General features: G+C 48.2%; 1 pseudogene; it reads left to right on the top strand.

Moving 5' to 3' along the window:
* The first annotated feature begins 1,278 nt into the window (after window positions 1-1,278).
* Window positions 1,279-23,938, top strand: part of LOC139165447 (PH domain leucine-rich repeat-containing protein phosphatase 1-like) — a 51,557-nt pseudogene continuing 28,897 nt past the window's right edge.

Here is a 23,938-nt window from a genome sequence, read left to right as displayed (position 1 = left end):
TGTTTTGCTGACTGAAAACATATTTAGAATGCTTGTTGGAGGAAAAATTATTTTCTGTCTCATCCAATGATAATGTTTGTAGATTCCTGCAACATCATTCACTTTAGGACAGAATGTAGCATTCCTGAACAAGCATTTGGCACGAGGTTTCATTGCAGCCTTTACAGAATGAGAGCCTGTAGGAGGAAGGACAGACAGCCACAGGCAAAAGCTGCAGTTATTAATCAATCACTAAGAGGAGCAGGCTCTTTAGGCTTCCTCTGGAGAAAGAGAGGGACAATTCCCTTCTGCTTTCAGAGGCATGTTTGGCAAATTAATCAGTGGTACCATAGTCAAAACAGAGAACAAAGACTAAGATGGGGCTGAAGTATGGAAGCAGTTCTGCATTCAACATGAATGTTATGCATATGCTGACATTTGCTGGTACTCTCTTACGATTATTTTTGTTTCTCATGACCTGGCATCGGAATCATTGTCAATATTCCAGCATTGACTGTTGTTTTCTTATCCTATGGCTGCAATTATTACTTGGTTTGGATATCTCTCTTGTAATTTTAATCATGCAGATTCTATCCTGCAGAGTTGGTGCCCTCTGGATGTCTTAATTGAAAACAATGTCATTTATCCAGACTCCAGAAATGTGCCTTCTCTGTAAGAACACCTGTTCTGGAACAAAGTTCTTTCTAAGATCTGGATGATTCCCACTCTGCTGTTGTTCAGGAGAGCTGGGAAGACCTGGCTGTCCATCCAGGCCTTGGTGAGAGTGAGTGAGAGCCATTAAGCGCACCATTTTTTAATCTTTATCTTTTATTGATTTTATGTAATTAGTTTCATTGTTCTGAGTGCCTAGACTGGAGTCACTGAGGATCAGTTTAAATCAGAATATTGTAACCCAGTTTAAATATCTGGCTGACTCTGTGAAGAACAATAATTAGTAGAAACATCAGAAGCCTTGTGCAAAGATGAATAGCACAATGGAAGACCCAGTTGCTGGTCAATGATGACAGGTTAATTCAAGAGAGGAATTTTTCAAGGAGACTCATTATTTCTCTGTCAACAATACTTGAACAAGTCATGCCATAGTTAGCAACCATCAAAAACATTTAGCTATCTTACCTCCTTTACACAATATGAAGGTGTATGGAAAAACACCCTCTGATATTGAATTGCTGCTCAATGCTACCCTTATATACAGCCAAGATATTGCAATAGTTTGGACTGGACAAACATATCACCCCCACTAACAGGGAAAAAGTAATGAAAATGGAAGAAATAAAGATGCACCATGAAAGTCTGGATGGAAGAGCACCACAAAATACAGGGACACCTTCAAACGACAATGTCAAGCACACTGAAGTCAAGAAGGTTAGTAGTGAATACATCATGAGAATGAAGAAGCTTTTAAAGTCAGTGAAGAAAATACCATCAAGGCAATTAACACCTGGGCAATTCCAGTCATTAGATACTCAACTGGCATAGTGAACAGGACTTAAGCAGAATTAGAAGAATTTTAAAAAATAATGAAAATGAATCATGCTCTTCATCCACTCAGTAACACTGACAGAATCTTCTTACCAAGGAGCATAGATAGGCATGTAATGTTTACTTATTTATTTACTTATTTATTAAGGTTTTATGTTACCCATCTCACCTACTGTGACTCTGGGTAGCTTAATGTTAATGTTGCCCGGTGTATGTGTTGTGGTTGGCTCTGCCCCAGCTCCTGCCCCAAGGAATATGGAGGTAGATGTGGGGGAAACATCCACATGCCACAGGCCGGTTTTGGTCCCGATAGAATCTCCCGACGAAGTCTCCTCTGACGAAGGAAGCTTGAGTGGCAGGGAAGAGGGGAGTTTGGCAGACAGCCCAGGAGGAGATCAATCATCCTTATCACCTCTAGATTCTGAACAAGAACTTATGACAGACCCACGCATGCGTAGAGTGATGCATAGGAGAGAACAACTGAAGGATTATTACAGGAGATAAGTGAGGCAACCTGTGGTTGGGGGGGGCTGCTCTAATTAGGGCTACAGATAAAAAGAGCAGCATGTTGGTTTAGCCTCGTGGAAGTTTATCTGATTCATAGTTTCGTCAAGATGTGCTGTTTCCCTGTTCAAGACTGTGTGTGGCCTTTCTGGACTTTGGAATTGGACTCAATTTCCCAGCTACTGGGTGAGAAATTGGATTGCATTTAACCTGTGCCTTGTGTGTACCAGAAAATCCCTTTGACATTTAAAAAAGGAGTTTTTTCTGCTTTTCTGTTGATAAAGACTTTTGGTTTTCCTTCTATCATGTGTCTTTTTGGACTAATTACGCTGTAATTACGGGTGGTTGGGACACGCCGGCAGAACAGTATGTATCTACAAAGACAGTTGAAGAAGAAAAAAGGGCATTGGAACAGTACTCAAAGGACAAGAAGATCCTGTAGGACATCCTGTAGGCTTATACTGTAGAGATGAAACTTGCCAATAAAAAGACCAAATGAAGAATAGAAAATGTACATTGCAAGGCAAAGCTAGTACAGAAAGAAAAACTATCAGGTAAAACAGATAACAAGAAGTCCTGGCAATGGCTAAGAGCCAGAAAGTTGAAGAAAAAGATAGAGGGGCTAATTCTCTTTGCATAATAGCAAGCCCTTAGAATGCTTACAAAAGAAAAGAAGTTGAAGAAACCCTGGTTGGAGCATTGCTGCAAAATAATCACACAGACTGACCACAAACAATGGCATGACAAAGTAGTAACAATGATACATTGAAAGATCTGCATGAATTATCATTTGCCTGCAAGCCAGAAATAACAAAAGCCCCAAATAGATAAAGTAATAATAATAAAAAAGAAAATAAAGAAGTAAAGTGCTTTGGAACGTTAAAATTCAAACACCCGCCACATAATACCCCAGAATTATCAATTGTTGATAAGAAAGAGAAAAAAAGTAGATAGCGGACATTACATTTAATACCTGCCTTGGGTGCTATTACAAAACAATTGGTGCACACTTAGCATTGTGTTAAGTGTACACCAGTTAGCAATGCTAATGCTAACACCATCAGTTTTGCATCACTCAGTTGCAAAAGCAGCTTTATCTGGAACAGTTCCCATCCGTTAATGTTATTTACATTTGTCTATTCAGAACTTTAGAAAGGATTTGATAAAGGGACAAAAATGTCAAGGTCTTAATATGTGACCAGACCTGCAGGTTAATCAAAGCCACAGAGATACAGTGGCAAACTCCTGCCTGGCCATTTGCTTTGGATACATGAATGCTTTTAGTCCACCCCACTCCCCATAGCATTCTAGTTGAAGTTTGGGATATTTTCATATTGCTATGTCTCAAAGAGAAACGAATCAAAACTGCAATAAAACGTCTTCTGAATGAGCAGTGAATTCAATGCAGGTAAAGTGCAGTATCATAAGTATCTGGATATTGAGAACAAGTATACCCTTATTGCAAATAATATGCCTATTTGCAAATAATATACGGGCAAATGGGGATATTTTCCCACCCTACACCAAAGGTAGAGATATTCGCCACTGTTGCCTACATTCAAACATTTGTATCTGTGAAAACCTCAACAAATATGGAATTATATATAAAGGTCGAGGGCAAATAGGGATGAGGATAGATAAAGGACAACTAAAGCCACCACACTACATGCAGAATGTAGAAGTCAAATAAGGATGAGGAAAGATAAAGGAGAACTACAAAAGCCTACACACTCCACTAGCCCCCCAAAAGAGCGAGCAGCTAGAGGAAGGAAACCTGGGGAAACTGCCTTTTCTCTCCCGCCTAACGAAGAGGGCGCGATGGCTAAAGGGACATGTAGTCTGCACTGGGAGACTTCGGGAAGCAGAGCTGCGTTTCAAGAACTACGTTTCCCAGCAACCTCTTCCTCGGTCGATTTTTCTCCCACCGTTCAATCTTTTAGGCGCAAATTCTCACGTTTTGTTTATCCCCGGAGCCCCGCCCTTTCCCAACTCACGAGGGGTGTCGTCACTCCTCATGAATATTAAGAAGGCGCTCGAACGGCATTAAGGGCGAGCGAGCGAGGGAGGCAAAGCGGAAGATTACTCTCTTTTGTACGAGGCCTGCTCTAATCAATATTCATAAGGAGCCTCTGGAGGAGAAGAGAAGCCACGCCGGGCGGGTGTGAGGGACTAAGGAAGGAGGCGGTGGCTGCCGCCTGTCGCCCCTGAGCCAGTCTCTTCGCCAGTCCCTAATGGCGCTCGCAACATCGGCAGCAGCTGTGCGGGGGGCAAGGCTGAGAGGAACTGAACATTGAGAGACACCGACGGAATGTTCACTGTTACTACGTAATCCCGGGGCCCCTCCCCCCCGCTTCGGCCGCTCGACAATCGAACCTGCGCAGGAACTCCAGCTCGGGAGCCCAGAAACGCCGGCCGGGATGATCTGCAAGGGGGAGCGGCCGAGCGACTCGGCCCCCGGCCTCGAGAGCGGCAACGGCGCAGGACCCAGCCCACTGGAAGGGGGCGACGGAACAGCCGTCGCAGGAGCCGCCAGAACGGGGCTGGTCGGCGGCTACCAACACTACCGGCGAAGGAAACGAGGGGCCGGCTGCGTGGCTTCCTTGGCGCTAGCGGCCAAAGGGACCTCAGCGGCGGCGGTGGCGGCTATTGCCGGCAACGGCGCCAACTCCCTCCTGTTGCGGAGAGGCCGGCTGAAGAGGAATCTCTCGGCGGTTTCTTCGTCGTCCTCTTCTTCCCCCGCCGCTCCCATCGCGCTGGGGACGCGCAGCTTAGATCGGAAGACCCTCCTTCTGCTGCCCAAGCCGCCCCGGCAGCTCCAGCCTCTCCAAGCCCCAGAGCGAGACTGGGTGCGGCGGGGACCTACAGCGAGGATGCGTCCATGTCTACTATTACTATCACCCCCACCACCACCACCAGCAGCCACAGCGGGGAGATGGCGGCGGCGGCGGCTCTCTGCTCCCCGTGCTTTGCAACCTGGAGACCACCGCCGCCGAAGTGGCGCTTCGCTTGCTGCAAATCGGACACCGGGGAGGCGGGGGTAGCGCTGGCCGGCTGTGGGGGAAGGCGGCCGCCGAGGCTCCGCTGCCCCCTAAGGAAGAAGACGGGGGTTTGCTCCTGCAAGCAGGCGGGAAAGAAGAGGCGCTGCCCGAGCCCGCGGAGGTTCCGACTTCCCCGGCGGGAAGTTTCACCCCAATCCCAGTCGGGACAAGGCCCCGAAGCCGTCGAGGGGCCGCCAATGGCTTGGGAGCCGGAGAGGCGTCGGCTGTCCGGCCCAGGCGCCTGGCTCTCAATGGAGGGGAGAGCGGCTGGGCGAGCGGGCAGTCCAGCCTTTCCCCTTCCAACTGCAGCCCTGGACGGGCCTTCCTGCCGCCCCGCACCGATCTCTACCTGTCCGGCCCCCCGCTCTCTTGGGAGGATCGGATACCGAGAGTTTCAGCCCCAGCGCCGAGAGCGCCTCCGACCGCTTGGATCCTTATAGCGGAGGCGGGGGCTCTTCGTCGTGTTCTTCGTCGGAAGCGGATCTGGCGCGGACTGCGGCCAAAGAAGAAGGAGCGGGATCGGGGCCTGGGTGGAATCAGCTCTGCCGGCCAGGCGACCCGCATTCGGACTCCCCGGGCAAGGGCAAAGCTTTGCGGGAAAGTTCCTGCCCTGCTGATGGGGAAGCCGCCTCTCCGCAGCAGCCTCCGGCCTTGTACGTCCAGCTCCATGGGGAGACCGCCCGCCGGCTGGAATCGCACGAGAAGCCCCTGCAGATTCAAAACGACTACCTCTCGCAGCTGGGCTTCCGGGACCTGTGGCGGGTGCAGGAGGAAGGCATGGACTCGGAGACCGGCTGCCTCTCTTCCGTTTCTATGCAGGTGGGTGAGGGAATGAATGGGAGGCGTGTTTTTGTGCTCAGGGGAGCGTGTGAATCATCCCTTAACCGTGGCCGCTTCCTGGGTTGAGCAGAAGCCAGGGGATAGAGCTGCTTTCCGACCGGAATGGGAAGATCTGCTCTCCTACTCTCAGCCCGGAATAGTTTCACCTTTGAGTATTTTAATAGCACCTCTAGTCGGTCAAGTGTGGAAAACCGGGCTTCAAGCGAGTGGGGGAAAGATGTGATGGGCCTGGTGGTTTTATTTTGGTCCCTGTTACTTCTGGAAGGTTTTCCAGAAATGGATCAGAAATGTTCTAACTTCTGATACCTTTGGTCTACTTTTCCCAGTCTTGTTTATAATTCGGTTATAAGTTGGAAGAAAAAGTAAGGTGCAAGAGATCTGTGAAAAAAGTAGATCTCCTGATTGGCCTTTGGAACTTTCTTGTCTATTAATTTCTTCAGGAGTCTCATGGCCAAGGAATGAAGGTTGTCTGAAGGAACCTGGGAGGGTTCTAGATGGGGGTGTGGGCGTACATAAATGAATAGTAGTTTTCTACTATCTGCAGATACTCTTTCTCTCACACACCCCTCTCTCCATATTTACAATAAAAGAAGCGGGTCAGAAAAGTTACTACTTCACCTTTAGGAGAGAAAGCATCATCAGCTACTACCTGTACCTGAGTGGAAATTAGGGGAATGCTGGCTTAAGGCATGTGTGACACCTTTCATTAGGCAGAAGACAAAATAAATATGCATATGTGAAAGACTGAATGTTTCTGTTTTCTAGGTGGAACTAATTCTCATTTTCAAAATGATGCGCCTTGGTTTGTAAAAGTGTTCTGGGGCAAAATACAAATACAGTGGAACCCCGACATAAGAGCTGCTCTACTTAAGAGCAACTCGAGATAAGAGCTGGGAGGGGAGAGATATTTTTGTTCTACTTACAAGCCCAAATTCGAGATACAAGCGCCAAGGAGCTGTCTCCTGAAGCCAAACGCTAACTTCCGCGTTCGGCTTCAGGAGACAGCTGCGAAGCGGCGCGCGTTTTAAAAGGTTGCAGCCGGCCTGGGGGGCTCGGGGGGGGGGGGGGTGCTTGCAGCTTTCTTTCTTGCTCTTTTTCTTTCTCTCTTTTACCTTCCCTTCCTCTATTTCTTCTTTTCTTTCTCCTTCCCACCTTCTTCCCTCCCTCCCTCCCTTCACTCATTCCTCTCTTACTCTCCCCTTTCATAAGTTTCCTTGCTTCCTTCCTCTGTTCCTGTCCCTTCCCCCTTTCTTTCTTTCTTTCTTTCTTGCTCTTTTTCTTTCTCTCTTTTACCTTCCCTTCCTCTATTTCTTCTTTTCTTTCTCCTTCCCACCTTCTTCCCTCCCTCCCTCCCTTCACTCATTCCTCTCTTACTCTCCCCTTTCATAAGTTTCCTTGCTTCCTTCCTCTGTTCCTGTCCCTTCCCTCTTTCCTTCCTTCCTTCCCACCCTCCGTCCATTCATTCACCCATTCCTCTCTTGATCGCTTAAAGCCGGTCCCTGGTGCAAAAAGGGTTGGGCACCTCTGTCCTACAGGATTGGGTGGCAGAGAAGTTGAACATATGTAAATTTAAAAGTTTAAGAAAGTTTACAAGTTAAGTGAAAGAAACTTCATTATTCATTTATATGTACATGTACATTTCTTCATTAAAAACATGTCTTTCTGCATAATTTAGACTAACTTTGTGAGTTTTTTGAGGGCTGGAACCAATTAAAATTATTTACATTAATTCCTATGGGGAAAAGTCGTTCGAGATAAGAGCTGCTCGACTTAAGAGCCCAGGTCCGGAACGAATTAAACTCGTATCTCGAGGTACCACCCAGGCATAGGGATATAAAAAAAGTCTGAAGATTGTCAAAAAAAAGCTGATCCATGCTATTTAACCTGTGGTTTATTTTCTCTGAAGAAGCTTTATTTAAAATCTAAGGTCAAACTCACTCTCTCTGGCCCAGTTTAGATTGATTGAATCTTGGAATGAATTTGTGTTTCTCATGTGTGAAAATCATTGCATATTAAAAATGGAAAAGGAAAAACACTTTTCTTATCTTAAATTTACTTTAATTTATTAAGATCCATAATGCTGAATGCAGCCTGCCTGCTAACTCTCTCTAAAAGTCTTGATCATCAGCTTAACTTTTAATATACTGTATATATATATTAGTTCTAGATAGAAAGCTAACTATCAATGGATCTTGTTTATGACTTCAATGTTCATTGACACACTGACTTGATATCTATTAATCTGTGCAGCACTTTTTTGGATCTGAAAGCAAAAAGGTGCCTTAGGGTGTGATGTTTCAAACTGGCCTGTTTAAATCTTGCTTAAAATTTCTGCCTCTCAAGAGCTTCAGCATACATTTATTTTTACACTTTGCTTGCCTTTTTGTAGCTGCAAGCCTGGATTTTTTAAGCTGTGGCAAGAAATAATTCAATTGATTAAGTGAGATTCCTGAGGGCATGTGGGGAGAAGAAACCAGAATAATCTAGGCCAAGGTTCGACAAACCCAGGCGCCTGGTCGCCAGTGGCGCCTAGAAAATGTTGTCTGGCGCCTAGAAAATGTTGCCTGCTGTACTGTATGTGTATACAGCAGTGTTTTTCAACCGGTGTGCCGCGAGGTGGCTCCTGCAAGTGGGAGCTCCAGGGCTGAGGCTTCAGCCCTGGAGCTCCCACTTGCAGAAGCCGCCCCCCGGCTATTGCCCGCCGCCGCTACCCGCACACCCCAAAATACCCCCCTGCGTGCCCTTTTCCATGGGCGCGCAGTTCCCATTCCCCTGCCTGCCTGGGGGGGGGGCGGGGGCGGGGAGGCGCCGGCAGTAGAAGGCGCTGCCCCCGCCCACCCGATCCGCTCCCTCTCCTCCTCTTCCGCTGAAAGAAACGCGCGGAAGCTGCCTGCTTGAGCCTGGCGTTGCTCCACCCCGCTTCTTCCTGCTTGTCATCCTCCGTTGCCAGGAAAGCCGGGTTTGTTTTCCGTGAAAGCAGCGCGCCTTTTAACACGCTGCTTTCCTGCACCAGCGACGTTTGGCTGCCGGGGGGGCGGGGAGGAGAAAATCCTCCCCCCCCCCCAGGAGCAGGAAAAGCCTAAGCGGCGGGGTGCACTGTTTGCCTTCCGGCTCAGTCGCAGAGGCTTTTGCTGCTTGTGGAGGGGGGGGGGTTTGGCGGTGCCGATGCCAAATGCTTTCCCTCCGTGGTGGGGGGTGCAGGGCAGGCGCAGTCAGCCCCAGGAGACAAAGATGGAATGAGAGAAAGGAAAGAGAGAGAAAGGGAGGGAGAGAAAGAAAAAGTGAGAGATAGAAAGGATAGAGAGAAAGGGAATGAGAGAAAGGAAAGAGAGAGAAAGAGAGGGGGAGAAGGAAAGAGTGAGAGATAGAAAGGATAGAGAGAAAGAGGGAATGGAAAGAGAGAGAAAGGGAGGGAGAGAAGGAAAGAGTGAGAGATAGAAAGGATAGAGAGAAAGAGGGAATGAGAGAAAGGAAAGAGAGAGAGAGAGAGAAAATAAGAGAGAGAGCAACAGAGAGAGAAAGAACAAGAGAGAGAAAGCATGAGAGAGAGAAAGAACAAGAGAGAGAGAGAGAAAATAAGAGAACAAGAGAGAGAAAAAGATAGCAAGAGAGAGAGAAAGCAAGACAGATAGGGAGAGGAAAGGAGAGTGAGAGAAATGAGAACAAAAAGGGGAGAAAAAAGGAGAAATGATAAAATGATTGAGGCAGAGAATGAGAGGAGAGAGAAACAAAAGAGAGAGAGAGAGAGGTGATTCTTGAAGCATATGGTAAAAAGCATCCAAATAATAAGAAACCCCCCCCCAGCCCACACCTGTTTTTGAAAAGGATAAAAGAGAAAAAAAACCCAGCCCTCAACTGGTTTTGGAAATGGTTGGAGTGTGTATACATACACACACATAAGGGGGGGAGAGAGACAGGGATGGAAAAAGAGGAGAAGTGAGAGGGAGAAGGAATGAGGGAAAAAGGGAGGAAGAGAGAGAAATGAGAAACATGAGAGAGAAAAGGGGGAAAGACAGGAGAAGTACCCATAAATGAGACAGTGGTATAAATTTCAGGAGGGATGATTGATGATTGACTGTATTTATAAGGGGATGTTACATGGGATTGTATATATGAGGGGGTTATTTATTTATTTATTTATGTATGTATGTATGTATGTATGTATGTATGTATGTATGTATTTATTATTTATTTATTTATTTATTTATTTATTTATTTATTTATTTATTAGATTTGTGTCATTTTGGTTGGTGGTGTGCCCCAGGATTTTGTAAATATAAAAAGTGTGCCGCGGCTCAAAAAAGGTTGAAAATCACTGGTATACAGTATATTTTTCCCGCCTTGTGTTTACGCCCAGAAATGGTACATCTTGGCTTCCGTAGCTCCGCCCATCAACCTCGGAGCGAGCTGCTTTCCCAGCGTCCCCTGCGCTTGCGTGCGTCTCTCCCTCCCCCCCTTGCCTCCATTCCGCCTCCTACTCGAACCCCTTCACTCCCCCCCACCGCACACAGACGCTCCGATCTTGGCCGCTCACCCGCCTTCGGAGAGAAGCGGAAGCCCCTCCCCTCCCGGCGTGAGGTTTTGTTCATTCCTCCTCCGGCCGCGTGCGCGGTGACTTCCGACCAGTAACCCCTCCTCCCCCCTCACCCGCGTCCCCGGCCCGGTCTCCCTTTCCTTCTTCTCTGTTTCGGTTTCTGACTAACGGTCTCCCCTCGGATCCCGACGGGAGTACAGCAGAGCCGGCTCGGCGGAGCCAGGCCTGCGCCGGGGGGGAGGGGGTGAAAGCGATGTCAGGTGGAGACTCGGCAAAAAACCAAGTTTGCTTAAAAAAAATTCTGGCTCCTAAATTTTTTGGCTGGCTCCTAGATTCTGAACAACTTTGTCGACCCCTGATCTAGGCCTTTGCAAAAGGAGGAAATTGTGTGCTGAGGCCTTACAAGATCAATTCTGTTTCAACCTGACCTGTTTCCTTTAGTGGAGTTATCTGTGGAATGCTTGTTCCCACAACAGAATGATGAGAAAGCAAGTTATTTTGTTTGAGATGATTTTGTTTGTTCTCTGAGCAGCCGTGATTCTAAGAGGAAGTAGACGATTCAGACCTGAGGAAAGTATGTGACAGGTGCTTGGAAGAAATAATTGACATTGGTTTGGGGTACATATTTCAAAATCCCAAATAGATTTTATGTTGAAAAACAAATGATTTTGCTTCATAATTTAGTAACATCAAATAGAAGCCGAAAAAACAAAAGGAATAATTTTTGTATTAATTGTTTTAAATAGTTTTAAAATTAAATCCTTGAAACACATGTCAGCTTATAATCGTACTATGATAGGATCAGTTTTGCTTTTGTAATTTAGGCAGTTTCTTTTGGCCATTCCACCTTAAATTAGCATATTACTGTTGGATTAGTGTACTAAAATAAATAGGCATTGCTAATAATCCTACTCTTACTATGTTGTATTTCATTCAATTTTATAAAATCTGATAGAATATGAAAATTCTGTTTGCAAAATTCTAAAACAGTTTTGACTGAGTTGAGGTAAGAGAGAAATAACTTCCTTGTTTATTGGGTACATCTTGACCGTGTGCCCAGAATTAACTGAAATGCCATTTCTGTGATGGAGACATCCAGCTAGTACAGGCAATGTGTTCCTGAAATATTGGACTCTGTACTTTTGTGGATCAGCCATAGGCACAGCATGGCAAGAGTCAAATGGAGGCCAGAACAAATGATGAGTGAAAACTGTTCATCCGGCACAGTCTTGGCAGAGCTTGCTTCATCTCATTAATCAATGCTATCCTAATGTATCTTCCATGGTTCCGGTAGACGGAATGTTGTGTAGCATTCTCACATTTTTCACCTTTGGCCTTCTTAGTAAGGAAATGGTGTAAAGCAGTGTTTCTCAAGTAGTGGGGCGGCGCCCCTTGGGGGGGGCGTGGAGCAATGCGGGGGGGCATGTGACCCTGGGGATTGTGCTTTTTTTTTTGCCAAAGTAGGGGTTCTTTTTTCACTGAACAATAGCACACAGCACAGAGTAAGAAATACGACATTCATACAACAAACCCTTAAGAGACACCATGGAAAAATATTTAACAGGGATGAAAAGAAAGGAGGAGAGAGGTGGAGATAATGTGACAAAGTCTCCTGAAAGCTAAGATGATGAAATATGATGAAATATATGTACCGCTTGGTTTCATTGTGACTACGGTTGGAGACGAGGAAAGACCAGTGTGTTTACTGTGTCTAAAAATGTTGGCAGCGAACGGCATGAAGCCAAATAAATTAAGGTGACACTTAAACACATTAGGCCCCAATCACACTGATAAGCTGCTTGAGTTTTTTCAGCAAAAATGTGCTGAATATTGCAAACAAGCATCCCGGCGGAGAGTTGGGGGGGGCCCGCAAAATGTTTACTTCTTCTTGGGGGGGGTATAACAGAAAATAATTGAGAAGCACTGGTCTAAAGAAATGGTGGATACTACAACTTATGTGGGAAAATCTTGCTCCTCTAATATACAAGTGAGAGTTGTCCCATCCTAATCAAATGATTTTGGTGCGTTAGGGTGTATATTGTGTTAAATGGGTTGGAGATGAAGCAGACTGTTCATTAAAGAGCCTCCTTTTGAGCATTGAATCAGTACGCTGACACTCAGAAAGTTCTTTCTTCCGAAGCTTTTCTACTAATAGTTTAATCTTGAGGGTCTTTTTTTTTTGCTGTTGAAAATTTAGATATTCATCCCAATATAATTATAATATCTTATTAAATCTTTTCCATTTTTAGAACCTCTGTCAAGTGATTGGAGAGCTTCATTCTTCGCGCATTTTTCTCGCATTCCTTCTTTGGGGCCCAGCAGGAGAGCGCCAGAAACCGCGGCATCAGGCAGGAGCCGAGGGACAGCTGCTTGTGGGAGCCCCAGATCGGAGGCACCGGCAGCACCCCGCCCAGCTGTAGCTTCTCTGGCGTCGGCGGCAAGTGTCCTTTGGGGCCCGGCGGGAGGGCACTGGTGGTGGGAGTGGGGGGGGCTGAAGCGGCCGCAGGCAGTCGTGGGGAGATAGCGGCGGCGAGAGGGAGCTCCAGGCGGCGGTGAGAGGGAGCTCTCTCTCTCTCTCTCAGCTGACTGCGGGAGCCCTGACGGTAGCGGTTGGACGTGCTGCTGGACGCCGTACATGCTGGCGCTGCGGGCCTGGCATATACGACGTCCAGCAGCACGTCCAGCTGCCGCCGTCAGGGCTCCCGCTTGCAGTCAGCTGAGAGAGAGAGAAAGAAAGAAAGAAAGAAAGAGAGACATATAAGAGAGGTAGAGAGAGAGAGAGAAAGAGAGACATAGCAAGAGAGGCAGAGAAAGAGAGATAGAGCGAGAAAGAGAGACAGCAAGAGAGGCAGAGAAAGAGAGACAGAGCGAAAAAGAGAGACAGCAAGAGAGGCAGAGAAAGAGAGACAGAGCGAGAAAGAGAGACAGCAAGAGAGGCAGAGAAAGAGAGACAGAGCGAAAAAGAGAGACAGCAAGAGAGGCAGAGAAAGAGAGACAGAGCGAAAAAGAGAGACAGCAAGAGAGGCAGAGAAAGAGAGGCAGAGAGAGAAAAAGAAAGAGACATAGCAAGATAAAAAGAGAGACTTAGCAAGAGAGGCAGAGAGAGAGAGAAAGAGAAAGAAAGAGAGACATAGCAAGAGAGACAGAGAGAGAAAGAGAGAGAAAGAAAGAAAGAGAGATAGCAAGAGAGGCAAAGAGAAAGAAAGAGACATAGCAAGAGACAATGAAAGAGAGCGAGAGAGCAAGAAAGAGAGAAAAAAGCAAGAAAGAGATAGCAAGAGACACACAGAGAGAGAGAGAGAGCAAGGGAGAGAGAAAGACATAGAGGAAGGGGAGGAGGTAGAGAGAAAGAGAACAAAAAAGAGAGGAAGAAAGAAAGAGGGATGGAGAGAGAGAGAAAGAAGGGAAGGAAGGAAAAGAGAGAAAGAGGGAGAAATAGAGCAAAAGGGAGGAAGAGAGAGGGTTTTTTGTCCAAACTTTTCTTTAGCCCCCCCCCCCTTTCAATGTTCCCCAGGATTTTGAAAATATGAATAATGTGTCGCAGCTCAAAAAAGGTTGGGAAACACTGCTCTAAAGTATCCTTTATTTGGTCAGATGATAACGCAATTAGTTCTGTTTTTAGATGGCATACTCATTTGGTATTTATATGTGAAGGAGTTTGTTTTGCATAACTTTTTTTTTTTTTTGTACACTGTTGCTCTTGAGGACAGTGATATTTTCCACTTGGAGAATAAGTTGGGAATGTAGATAGGATGCCATTCCCCAATCAAAAAATCCTGACCTGGGCTTTTAATCAGTGGCTATTCATGGAGAGATAGGCATAATCTCATGCACCCATAGTGTATGTCTAGTGGGGCCAACTAATCCATACATTTCGTGTTGCAAGACCCAAATCATTTCAGATTGATGCTTAGACATATACTGTATAACCTCATTTAAATCACACTCTTGACTTATTCAGTCTGTCTAGGCCAATGATGGCGATCTGTTTTTTCCTTGGGTGCCGAAGAGCGTAGGTGCGTGGCATCACACATGCGTGAGTGCCCACACCCATAATTCAATGCCTGGATAGGGCGAAAACAGCTTCCTCTCCCCATCCCCCTGGAGGCCGGAAATGGCCTGATTCCCAACTTCTGGTGGGCCCAATAGATTGTTTCGCCCTGCCTAGGCTCCAAAGGCTTCCCTGGTGCCGGGGGAAGGTTAAAAACACCATCCCCCATCCCCCCGGAGGCTCTCTGGAAGCGAAAAATGTCCTCCCAGAGCCTCTGTGCGACCCAAAAATCAGCTGGCTGGCATGCACATGCACGTTGGGGTTTGTTCTGTCTGGGTTTTCCCAGACCTCAACACCAACTGAAAAAACAGCCAGACACTCTGGTAAAAGCCAAAAGTATTTTATAGCTGGAAAAAATAAGCACAAAGGAAAACCTGTCTTCACAACAGACAGGCTATAATACGTTACAGCAGGGTCCTGATGTCCAGTCAATACCACAAGCTTCTTGCTGGCACCCCCCCCCAAGGTTTCAATAGTCCAAGGCACAAACCAGGATTGTAAGCCACCAAAGTTCACAGACAGGTCTCATGAATCTCCAAGATAAAACTCCACAAGCCAGGAAGGGTGGGTCTGCCTTTTATCCTTTCCCAAGAGCATCACACCCAAACCCAGCTGTGACCTCTAATGCTGGAAATACTTAGCCAATTGAGTCCGTCTCTGATTAGCTCTCCTTTGTCGCATATCTATGATGTCTTGAGCATTTTCCCCTAAGGAATCCAGGCTGCTTGCTGGGGAGAGCTCCCCCTGGTGGGACTCTGGCTGTCCTTCTTCTTCAGCCTGGGATTCCTCTTCCTCGTCAGTCTGCACCTCCTGTTCCTCAGCCTCTCCCTCTGAGCTGGAAACCGACAGAAGGTCAGCCATTCCCGGAGGGGTCCCAGACTGAACCACAACACCATCCCCCCGCGGAAGGCCCCTCCCCACCTGCCAGCGGAGAGGACGCGGTTTCTGAGGGAACTGGGCGTGAAAATCCCGAATAAGGTCGGGAGCGTCCAACAACGCCGCTTCCACCCAGGAGCAATCATCAGGGTCCCCCTCTACCCATTGCACCTTGTACTGGAAACAACCATCCACCCAACGGGAATCCACAATGTCATGTACCATAGCTTCAGGGAGGTGGTCACGAACACACGGGGCAGGAAACACGGGAACATTGGGACGGAGCGGACAATCGGGAGGGACAGGGACTAACAGCGAACGGTGAAACACAGGGTGAACCCGCAAGTTGGCCGGCAGGGTGAGCCGGTAAGCCACCGGATTGATCACCCGCTCAACGGGAAAAGGACCCAGGAACCGGGGATCTAATTTGTGCCGGGGTAATTCAGAGGCTACATATTTCGTGGACAACCACACCTGATCCCCCACCACCAAGGGGGGCACATCCCGTCTGGAGCGATCAGCCACCCTCTTGTAGTCCTCCTTGGCTTTATTCAGGTACCTCTTCACCATCTCGTGGACCGCCTGCAGCTCTGAGAGAAAATCCTCAGCAGCAGGCACCGGGGAATCTAGGAGGGTCAAGGGAAAGAAGCGAGGGTGAAATCCATAATTTGCGAAAAAGGGCGTGAGCCGGGTCGATGAGTGACGGGAATTGTTAAAAGCGAACTCCGCTACAGGGATAAACCGGGACCAATCAGTCTGGCGATCCGCCACTACACACCGCAGGTATTGCTCCAGTATCCCTATAACTTTTTCGGTACCTCCATCGGTCTGGGGGTGCTGCGTCGATGCGAGGCACACGGACACATTCAGGGCCGACATCAATTCCCGCCAAAACCGGGCTGTGAATTGTGTTCCCCTATCAGAGACCACTCGATCCGGAAGCCCATGTAACCGAAACACGTGACTGATAAACATTTGAGCCGTGAGTTGGGCAGTGGGCACCCTAGTGCAAGGTACAAAATGAACCATCTTGGTGAGCATGTCCATCAAATGAGTTACAAAGTCAATGGACACGGCACCCCAGGGTCTCTCAGGCGTGGGCAAAGGTTGCAGTAATCCCGGTGGGGCTCCAGTCACCCCCTTGGCCGTACGACACTGGACACAGGTGGCCACATAGGAACGCACATCATCTTGGAGGCGTGGCCACCAGAATGTCCGAGAGACTAGCTCCAATGTTTTGAACAGGCCAAAATGCCCCGCCACTGGACAGTCATGACACTGGGTCATAATCAACCCTCTCACTGGGCCGGCGGGAACATACAGCTGCCCCCGGTACCGAAGCAGACCGTCTTGAAACGTCCATGGGGAATTGGGGGTTAACTCCCGCACTCTCTGCGCTACAAACCCATCCTCCCGCTGCGCCTCCCGTAAACGGCGACGCAAGTCCACGGGGTCCTGAGTGGCAGCCAAAGCTGCAGGGGGTAAAACTGTCTGCAGAGGAGCCGGCTCCTTCGGGTGCGTGTATTCCGGCTTGCGCGACAAGGCATCTGCTCGAGGGTTCTGGGCACTGGGAGTGTACCTGATGCGGAAATTGAACCGCGCGAAAAAGAAAGACCAGCGGATCTGTCTCTGGTTTAATTTCCGAGCCGTCTGCAAATACTCGAGGTTCCGGTGATCCGTCCGTACCTCGATTTGATGACGGGCCCCCTCCAGGTAATGCCGCCAATGCTCAAAGGCGGCCTTCACCGCTAAAAGTTCCTTCTCCCAAATAGTATAATTCCTTTCCGAGGGAGACAACTTCCGGGAGAAGTAGGCACACGGAAACAACATGTCACCGGGACGATGGGCTTGGAGGAGCACTGCGCCAACCGCTACATCTGAAGCGTCTGTTTCTAACACAAACGGCCGAGCGGGATCAGGATGGCGCAGAAGCGGTTCCGCCATGAACGCCGCTTTCAGGGCATCAAAAGCCCGCTGTTCCGCCTCCCCCCAACCAAATGGGACTTGTTTTTGTAACAACCGAGTCAAGGGCGTGGTTAACGTGGCATACCCCGGAACAAAAGCCCGATAGTAGTTCGCAAACCCCAAAAGACGTTGTACGTCTTTCACCCGTCGTGGAGGTTGCCAAGACTGAAGTGCGGCCACTTTGCTCGGGTCCATGGAAATGCCACCTGGAGACAAAATGTGCCCAAGGAATTCGACGGTAGTCTGGAAGAATTGGCACTTCTCCAGCTTGGCATACAACTGCTGCTCCCGCAACCGGAGCAGGACCCGGCGCAGATGGTTCAAATGCAAGGCATGGTTCGGGGAATACACTAAAATGTCATCAAGGTAAATCACCACAAAATGGTCCAACATGTCCCGGAACACGTCGTTCATCAGATGTTGAAACACGGCCGGGGCGTTGGTGAGGCCAAATGGCATCACTGTATATTCAAAGTGGCCGTAACGCGTGCCAAACGCTGTCTTCCACTCATCCCCGGCCCGCATCCGGACCAAATTGTACGCACTGTGCAAATCGATTTTGGTGAATACCGTTGCCGTCCGCAACCGGTCCATGAGTTCAGGGATCAAGGGCAAGGGGTACCTATTCCGCACCGTGATGGCGTTAAGGCGGCGATAGTCACAGCAGAGGCGAAGATCGCCTGTTTTCTTTTTCACGAACAAAACAGGGGCAGACAAAGGGGACTTGGATGGCCGAATAAATCCCTTGGCCAAATTCTTTTCCACAAACTCCTTGAGAGCCACAAGCTCCGGCTCGGACATGGAGTACAAACGACCAGCCGGGAGCTTGGTGTCAGGGAGCAGGTCAATGGCACAGTCATACGTCCGATGCGGTGGTAGCCGATCCGCCTCCTTTTCGTTGAACACATCGGCGAACTCCTCGAGGCAACGGGGTAATTGAATCGCGGGAACTACTGGGCCGTGGGCTGCGCACACATGTCGGTGATGGTCCACGCACTGCAAACTGGAGAATGTGACCAGGTTCTGAGACCACACCACCTGCGGGTCATGTGCACGCAGCCATGACAACCCCAACACGAGGGGAAAATGAAGCCCCTTGGTAACATAAAACTGTAGGGCCTCCTCATGAGTTCCGATGCACATCCGCACCGGCAGGGTCTGGAAACGGATGGGACCAGCCAGCAAAACCCGCCCATCGATAGTCTCCACAGTTAATGGCGGGGTAACAGGACAAAGGGGCAAGGAATGACGTTGGGCAAAGGCTTCGTCTAAGAAGTTCGTCGTCGCCCCCGAATCCACGAGGGCCAACGCAGGATAAGTCCGAGTCCGTTGCGCGATATGCAGAGTCACCGCAAGCGTCAGGTGTCGAAACGGTCCGAATTCGGGAGTCGTGGAGTCAGAAGAAAGTGGGATCCCCGCCCGACCTAGTGTTGCCACCAAGCCGGGCCCCCCTCGTTTCCCGATCGTTCCGGCGACGGAGGACATCCAGACGAAGGCCCCGCCATCGGAGAGTTCAGGGCAGGGACGGGGACACCAGGGGTTGTCTCCTGTAACTGCACAGGGGACGCCATGGGAAGCACGGGAGAACTGTAGGGTACGGGAACGACGGCAGCCACTGTGCTCCGCCTCTTCTGGGGACAAACGACAGCAAAATGTCCCGGGGCCCCACAATAGAAGCACAACCCAGCTGCCCGCCGACGCCCTCGTTCCTCCGGGGTCTGTCGGGGTCGGGCGTAACTCACGTCCATCGGCTCCCCGGCAGCAACACGATCCATCAAGCGTGGAGGCAGCGCTGGTGAAAAAAGTCGGGGCGCAGGGACCGGAGCCGGGGTGCTTACGGTTGACAACCCCCGCCGCGAAACAGGTGTCGGCGGGACGCCTGACGCACGGGGGTTGGACCGTCCCGCTCGACGGACTTCCCTGGCCAACAGCCTGGCCTCTATTGCCAAGCAATGCCGCTCCAAACCGTCCAACGTGCCGGGCATCACCTCATGCACCAATGCGTCCAACATCGTGTCTGATAGTCCATCCTGAAAGGCCTCGATCAGGGCAGCCTCATTCCACTGGACTTGCCCGGCCAGAGACCTAAAGTCAGCCATATAGTCCACCAGGGGGCGCGAACCCTGGCGTAATTGCTTCAGCGCCCGCGTGGCCGTTTGTTCCTGCACCGGGTCCGCAAATTGGTGACGCAGCAAGTCACAGAAAGCATTGTAGTCCTGGAGTAGCGGATCATCCCGGGTCAGGTAAGGTGCCACCCACGACGCTGCAGGGCCAGCCAATAAACTACACAGAAATGCCACCTTGTGGTCATCCCCTGGGAAGTGCATCATCTGGGCGTTGATAAAAAGCTGCACCTGGCTCTGGAACGCAGAAAACAGCCGCCGGTCCCCCCAGAACTTTTCCGGCATCGCCACAAAACATTTCCTTCTGGGCAAAGGTGCTGGAGGTGGTACCACAGGTGCCGCCTGGGGTGGGGCCGCCTGGGACAAAACCTCCACTTGACGTTGTAATAACAAGACTGTCTGGGTCAATTGAGCAATGTCCCCTCGCAACTCTGCAAAGACAGCCTGCATGTCAGCTGCAGAAACATCCATGGTGACAGGCAAAAACAGGAAGCCGAAAAACAAAAGATGTCCAACAAGGAACCAGCAGCAAAGAGCAAGGAAAAAAGCAACCAAACCACCCCTCCAAAATGAGCACCAGGTGTCTGGTGGTTGGTGGAGTTTTATACTGTTCTGTCTGGGTTTTCCCAGACCTCAACACCAACTGAAAAAACAGCCAGACACTCTGGTAAAAGCCAAAAGTATTTTATAGCTGGAAAAAATAAGCACAAAGGAAAACCTGTCTTCACAACAGACAGGCTATAATACGTTACAGCAGGGTCCTGATGTCCAGTCAATACCACAAGCTTCTTGCTGGCACACACCCCCAAGGTTTCAATAGTCCAAGGCACAAACCAGGATTGTAAGCCACCAAAGTTCACAGACAGGTCTCACGAATCTCCAAGATAAAACTCCACAAGCCAGGAAGGGTGGGTCCGCCTTTTATCCTTTCCCAAGAGCACCACACCCAAACCCAGCTGTGACCTCTAATGCTGGAAATACTTAGCCAATTGAGTCCGTCTCTGATTAGCTCTCCTTTGTCGCATATCTATGATGTCTTGAGCATTTTCCCCTAAGGAATCCAGGCTGCTTGCTGGGGAGAGCTCCCCCTGGTGGGACTCTGGCTGTCCTTCTTCTTCAGCCTGGGATTCCTCTTCCTCGTCAGTCTGCACCTCCTGTTCCTCAGCCTCTCCCTCTGAGCTGGAAACCGACAGAAGGTCAGCCATTCCCGGAGGGGTCCCAGACTGAACCACAACAGGGTTGAGCTAGGGCAATGGCTTGCATGCCAGCAGATATGGCTCCGGGTGCCACTGATATGGCTCCATTCGCCATCACTGATCTAGGCCGTGAGATTCTGACATCCACTGTGGAACATAAAAAGTGTTCTGAGGGCATGAATAATGTTGGCTTTTAAATATATCGAGATTTATGAGCATCTAGAAGCAGAAATCTATCAACCATGTGGAGTTCAATGTTTTTGTCCTCTCATTGAAACCACAAAGTGACCAGACTTCCCTGGTATTGTAAATTTTGCTTACCGTACAATAACTAAGAGTTACAAGCACGGGAAGAGAAGTTATGTTATAAGTCATTGCTGATTTAATTAATGCTGCTTAGTGAGCCCTTGGGATGATTACACAACCACATTACCCACTGCATTTGCTATAGAAAGGATTTGCTTGCTTGAGACACAAACACAGGTTGACCAATAATTTGATCCCTTAGCTGGAGAATACTATCCGGATTGCATTCAGCAATCTGGTCATTCTGTTATTCCCTGTACAGAAATCAGCATTTAATTTCATCATGGATATTTGAGAGTATCAAGATCTAGCATGTCAAAAGAATGGATACTTTTCTCCGAAAATTGTATTACAAATTACAGTGAACAGAAATGCTTCTTTGCAAAACTTACTCCAGTTGTTGCTACCAAACCTGATAAGATATAGTACTTAAGGATTTAGAAGCAAATGTTTCCCAGTATTCTTTGATGAGCAAGTCCTAAAACCTTACTCGGGGTTTCCTAGCAAAGAGAACACTAAACCAGATAGGTATGGAAAGCATAATTTGTTTGTACTCTTCATTCATCCTTAAAAACATGAATACTGTATAATGTCTTTTGGTTTAAAAAAACCACACACCTCAATATATTGTTATTTGAGTGCACATCAGAATAAGGGATTTGATTGATTAGCAAAGAGACAAGTTGCAATCCGATATGCAACATTCTTGGAAATCAAAATAGAGATTGAGAGATACATTTTTCAAGTATCTTTGAATAAACCAGCTAATTCTTATGTTGACCTCTACATCAGGAGTATAGATTATATATTGCTGTACTTGAAGTTCAGCTTTGTACATCTGCATTCATCCAAAGATAGTGTATGCCAGTGGCCCCTAATCTATCTTCTAGCTTCAGGGGGGAAAAATTGTATTCCAGGGACCGAGGAGGGATGGTTTCATGTGCAGCCTAGATCCCATGCATACGCAGATGAAACTTTGCTCATTTGCCCGCCTCTTGCATAAACCAGTTCCCAGCAGTCCACAGACCAGTAACCCCCCACACACACCGGATTCCCCCAGTCCCGTCCACCCATCCCGTCCCCCCGTCCCCTGATGTATGCAATGAACAGGAAAAACGAAAGTGTCATTTTTAACTTTTTTTTGTTAAAAAGGTCTGGTAGTAAAATGGATTGTTGAGAATTTATCTAATTGATTTTACAGTTAACAGTTGTTTGTCATTGTTAATTAACAATGAAATCCTATGTATCAATTAGGGGCCATTATACTACTACTTGGAGTTTAATCTCAGATATAATAATAATAATCATCATTATCATCATCATCATCATCATTTATTAGATTTGTATGCCGCCCCTCTCTGAGGACTCGGAGCGGCTCACAACAACAATACACAATGTACAAATCTAATGTTAAAAACAATTAAAAACCCTTCTTATAAAAAAAACAATCACACAACCTAACGATCCATACATAAAAAACCATACACAAAAAACCATACACCCCTTATCAGTTTCCCAATGTCTGGCGACATAGGTGGGTTTTTAGGAGCTTTCGAAAGGCAAGGAGAGTGGGGGCAGTCCTAATCTTGGGGGGGGGGTTTGATTCCAGAGGGCCGGGGTCGCCACAGAGAAGGCTCTTCCCCTGGGTCCTGCCAGACGGCATTGTTTAGTCAACGGGACCCAGAGAAGACCAACTCTGTGGGACCTAATCAGTCGTTGGGATTTGTGCAGCAGAAGGCGGTCCCGAAGATATTCTGATCCGATGCCATGTAGGGCTTTATAGATCATAACCAACATTTTGAATTGTGACTGGAAACTGATCGGCAGCCAGTGCAAGCCGTGAAGTGTTGACGAGACATGGGCATATCTGGGAAAGTCCATGATTGCTCTCACAGCTGCATAATGCATGCTTGTGGTTACTGATGTTGAGAATTTTGACATTTCAGGACAAAACATATAATGCTATGTTTTGTTAGCTTTTATATCCGTGGTTTAAAGTGAAACTTTTTTCAGTTAATATGTGCGTTTTTTCCCAATTCTGCTAGCATCAGAATCTGTAGGGAGTAATATTCTAAAATGTTAAATGTTGAATTTGGTCTAGGGACAAATTTTACTTATCTATAAACCCAGAAGCTCAGTCTGTGAATCATATATTCTGCTAAATCAGACTTCCACAACATGTTACCTTTTTGATGTGTTAAGGTTCATGTCTTCCAATCTCATAGTACTAATATGGGATAATGGGAGCTGGATTGGGAAAAGCATCTGGAAGATCCAGTTGGTTCATACTGCAGTGGCCATCCTGGTTTTGTGCAGACATAGGTATGCACCTGTAATACCTCTCCCATAGGAGGTACATTAGTTGCCAATTTGATTCTGGGTGCAATTCAAAGTGCTGGTTGTCACATCCACCCCACATACTAGAGAGAAGAGGCAAGGAATTGCATCCCCTAAGGAGGTACATCTGGTGGGTCCCAGAAAAAGAGCCTTCTCTGTGGTGGCTCCCTCCTTTTCAAACATTATCCTTCAGAAATTAGATCAGCCCCCACTCCCACTTTGACTCTCTTTCACAAGGCTCTGAGGACTTGGTTTTGCCTGCATCTCCATGGGACTTCTCCAGGAATCTCCTGGGAGGAAACAAGGCTGGAAAAGGTGGGGAGAAGCCTCTGTGGGGCCTCTCTAGGAATCTCCTGGGAGGATAAAGGGCGGTAAAAGGCGGGGAGAAGTCTCCCTGGGGCCTCTCTAGGAATCTCCTGAGAGGGAACGGGGCCGGAAAAGGTGGGGAGAAACCTCCGTGGGGCCTCTCTAGGAATCTCCTGGGAGGAAACAGGGCAGGAAAAGGCGGGGAGATGTCTCCGTGGAGCCTCTCTAGGATTCTCCTGGGAGGAAACAGAGTCGGAAAAGGCGAGGATAAGCCTCCTTGGGGCTTCTCTAGGAATCTCCTGAGAGGGAACGGGGCCGGAAAAGGTGGGGAGAAACCTCCGTGGGGCCTCTCTAGGAATCTCCTGGGAGGAAACAGGGCA

Source organism: Erythrolamprus reginae, chromosome 3 (assembly GCF_031021105.1).
Source record: "Erythrolamprus reginae isolate rEryReg1 chromosome 3, rEryReg1.hap1, whole genome shotgun sequence".
NCBI lineage: Eukaryota > Metazoa > Chordata > Lepidosauria > Squamata > Dipsadidae > Erythrolamprus > Erythrolamprus reginae.
This window is presented reverse-complemented; position numbering and strand designations above follow the sequence as displayed.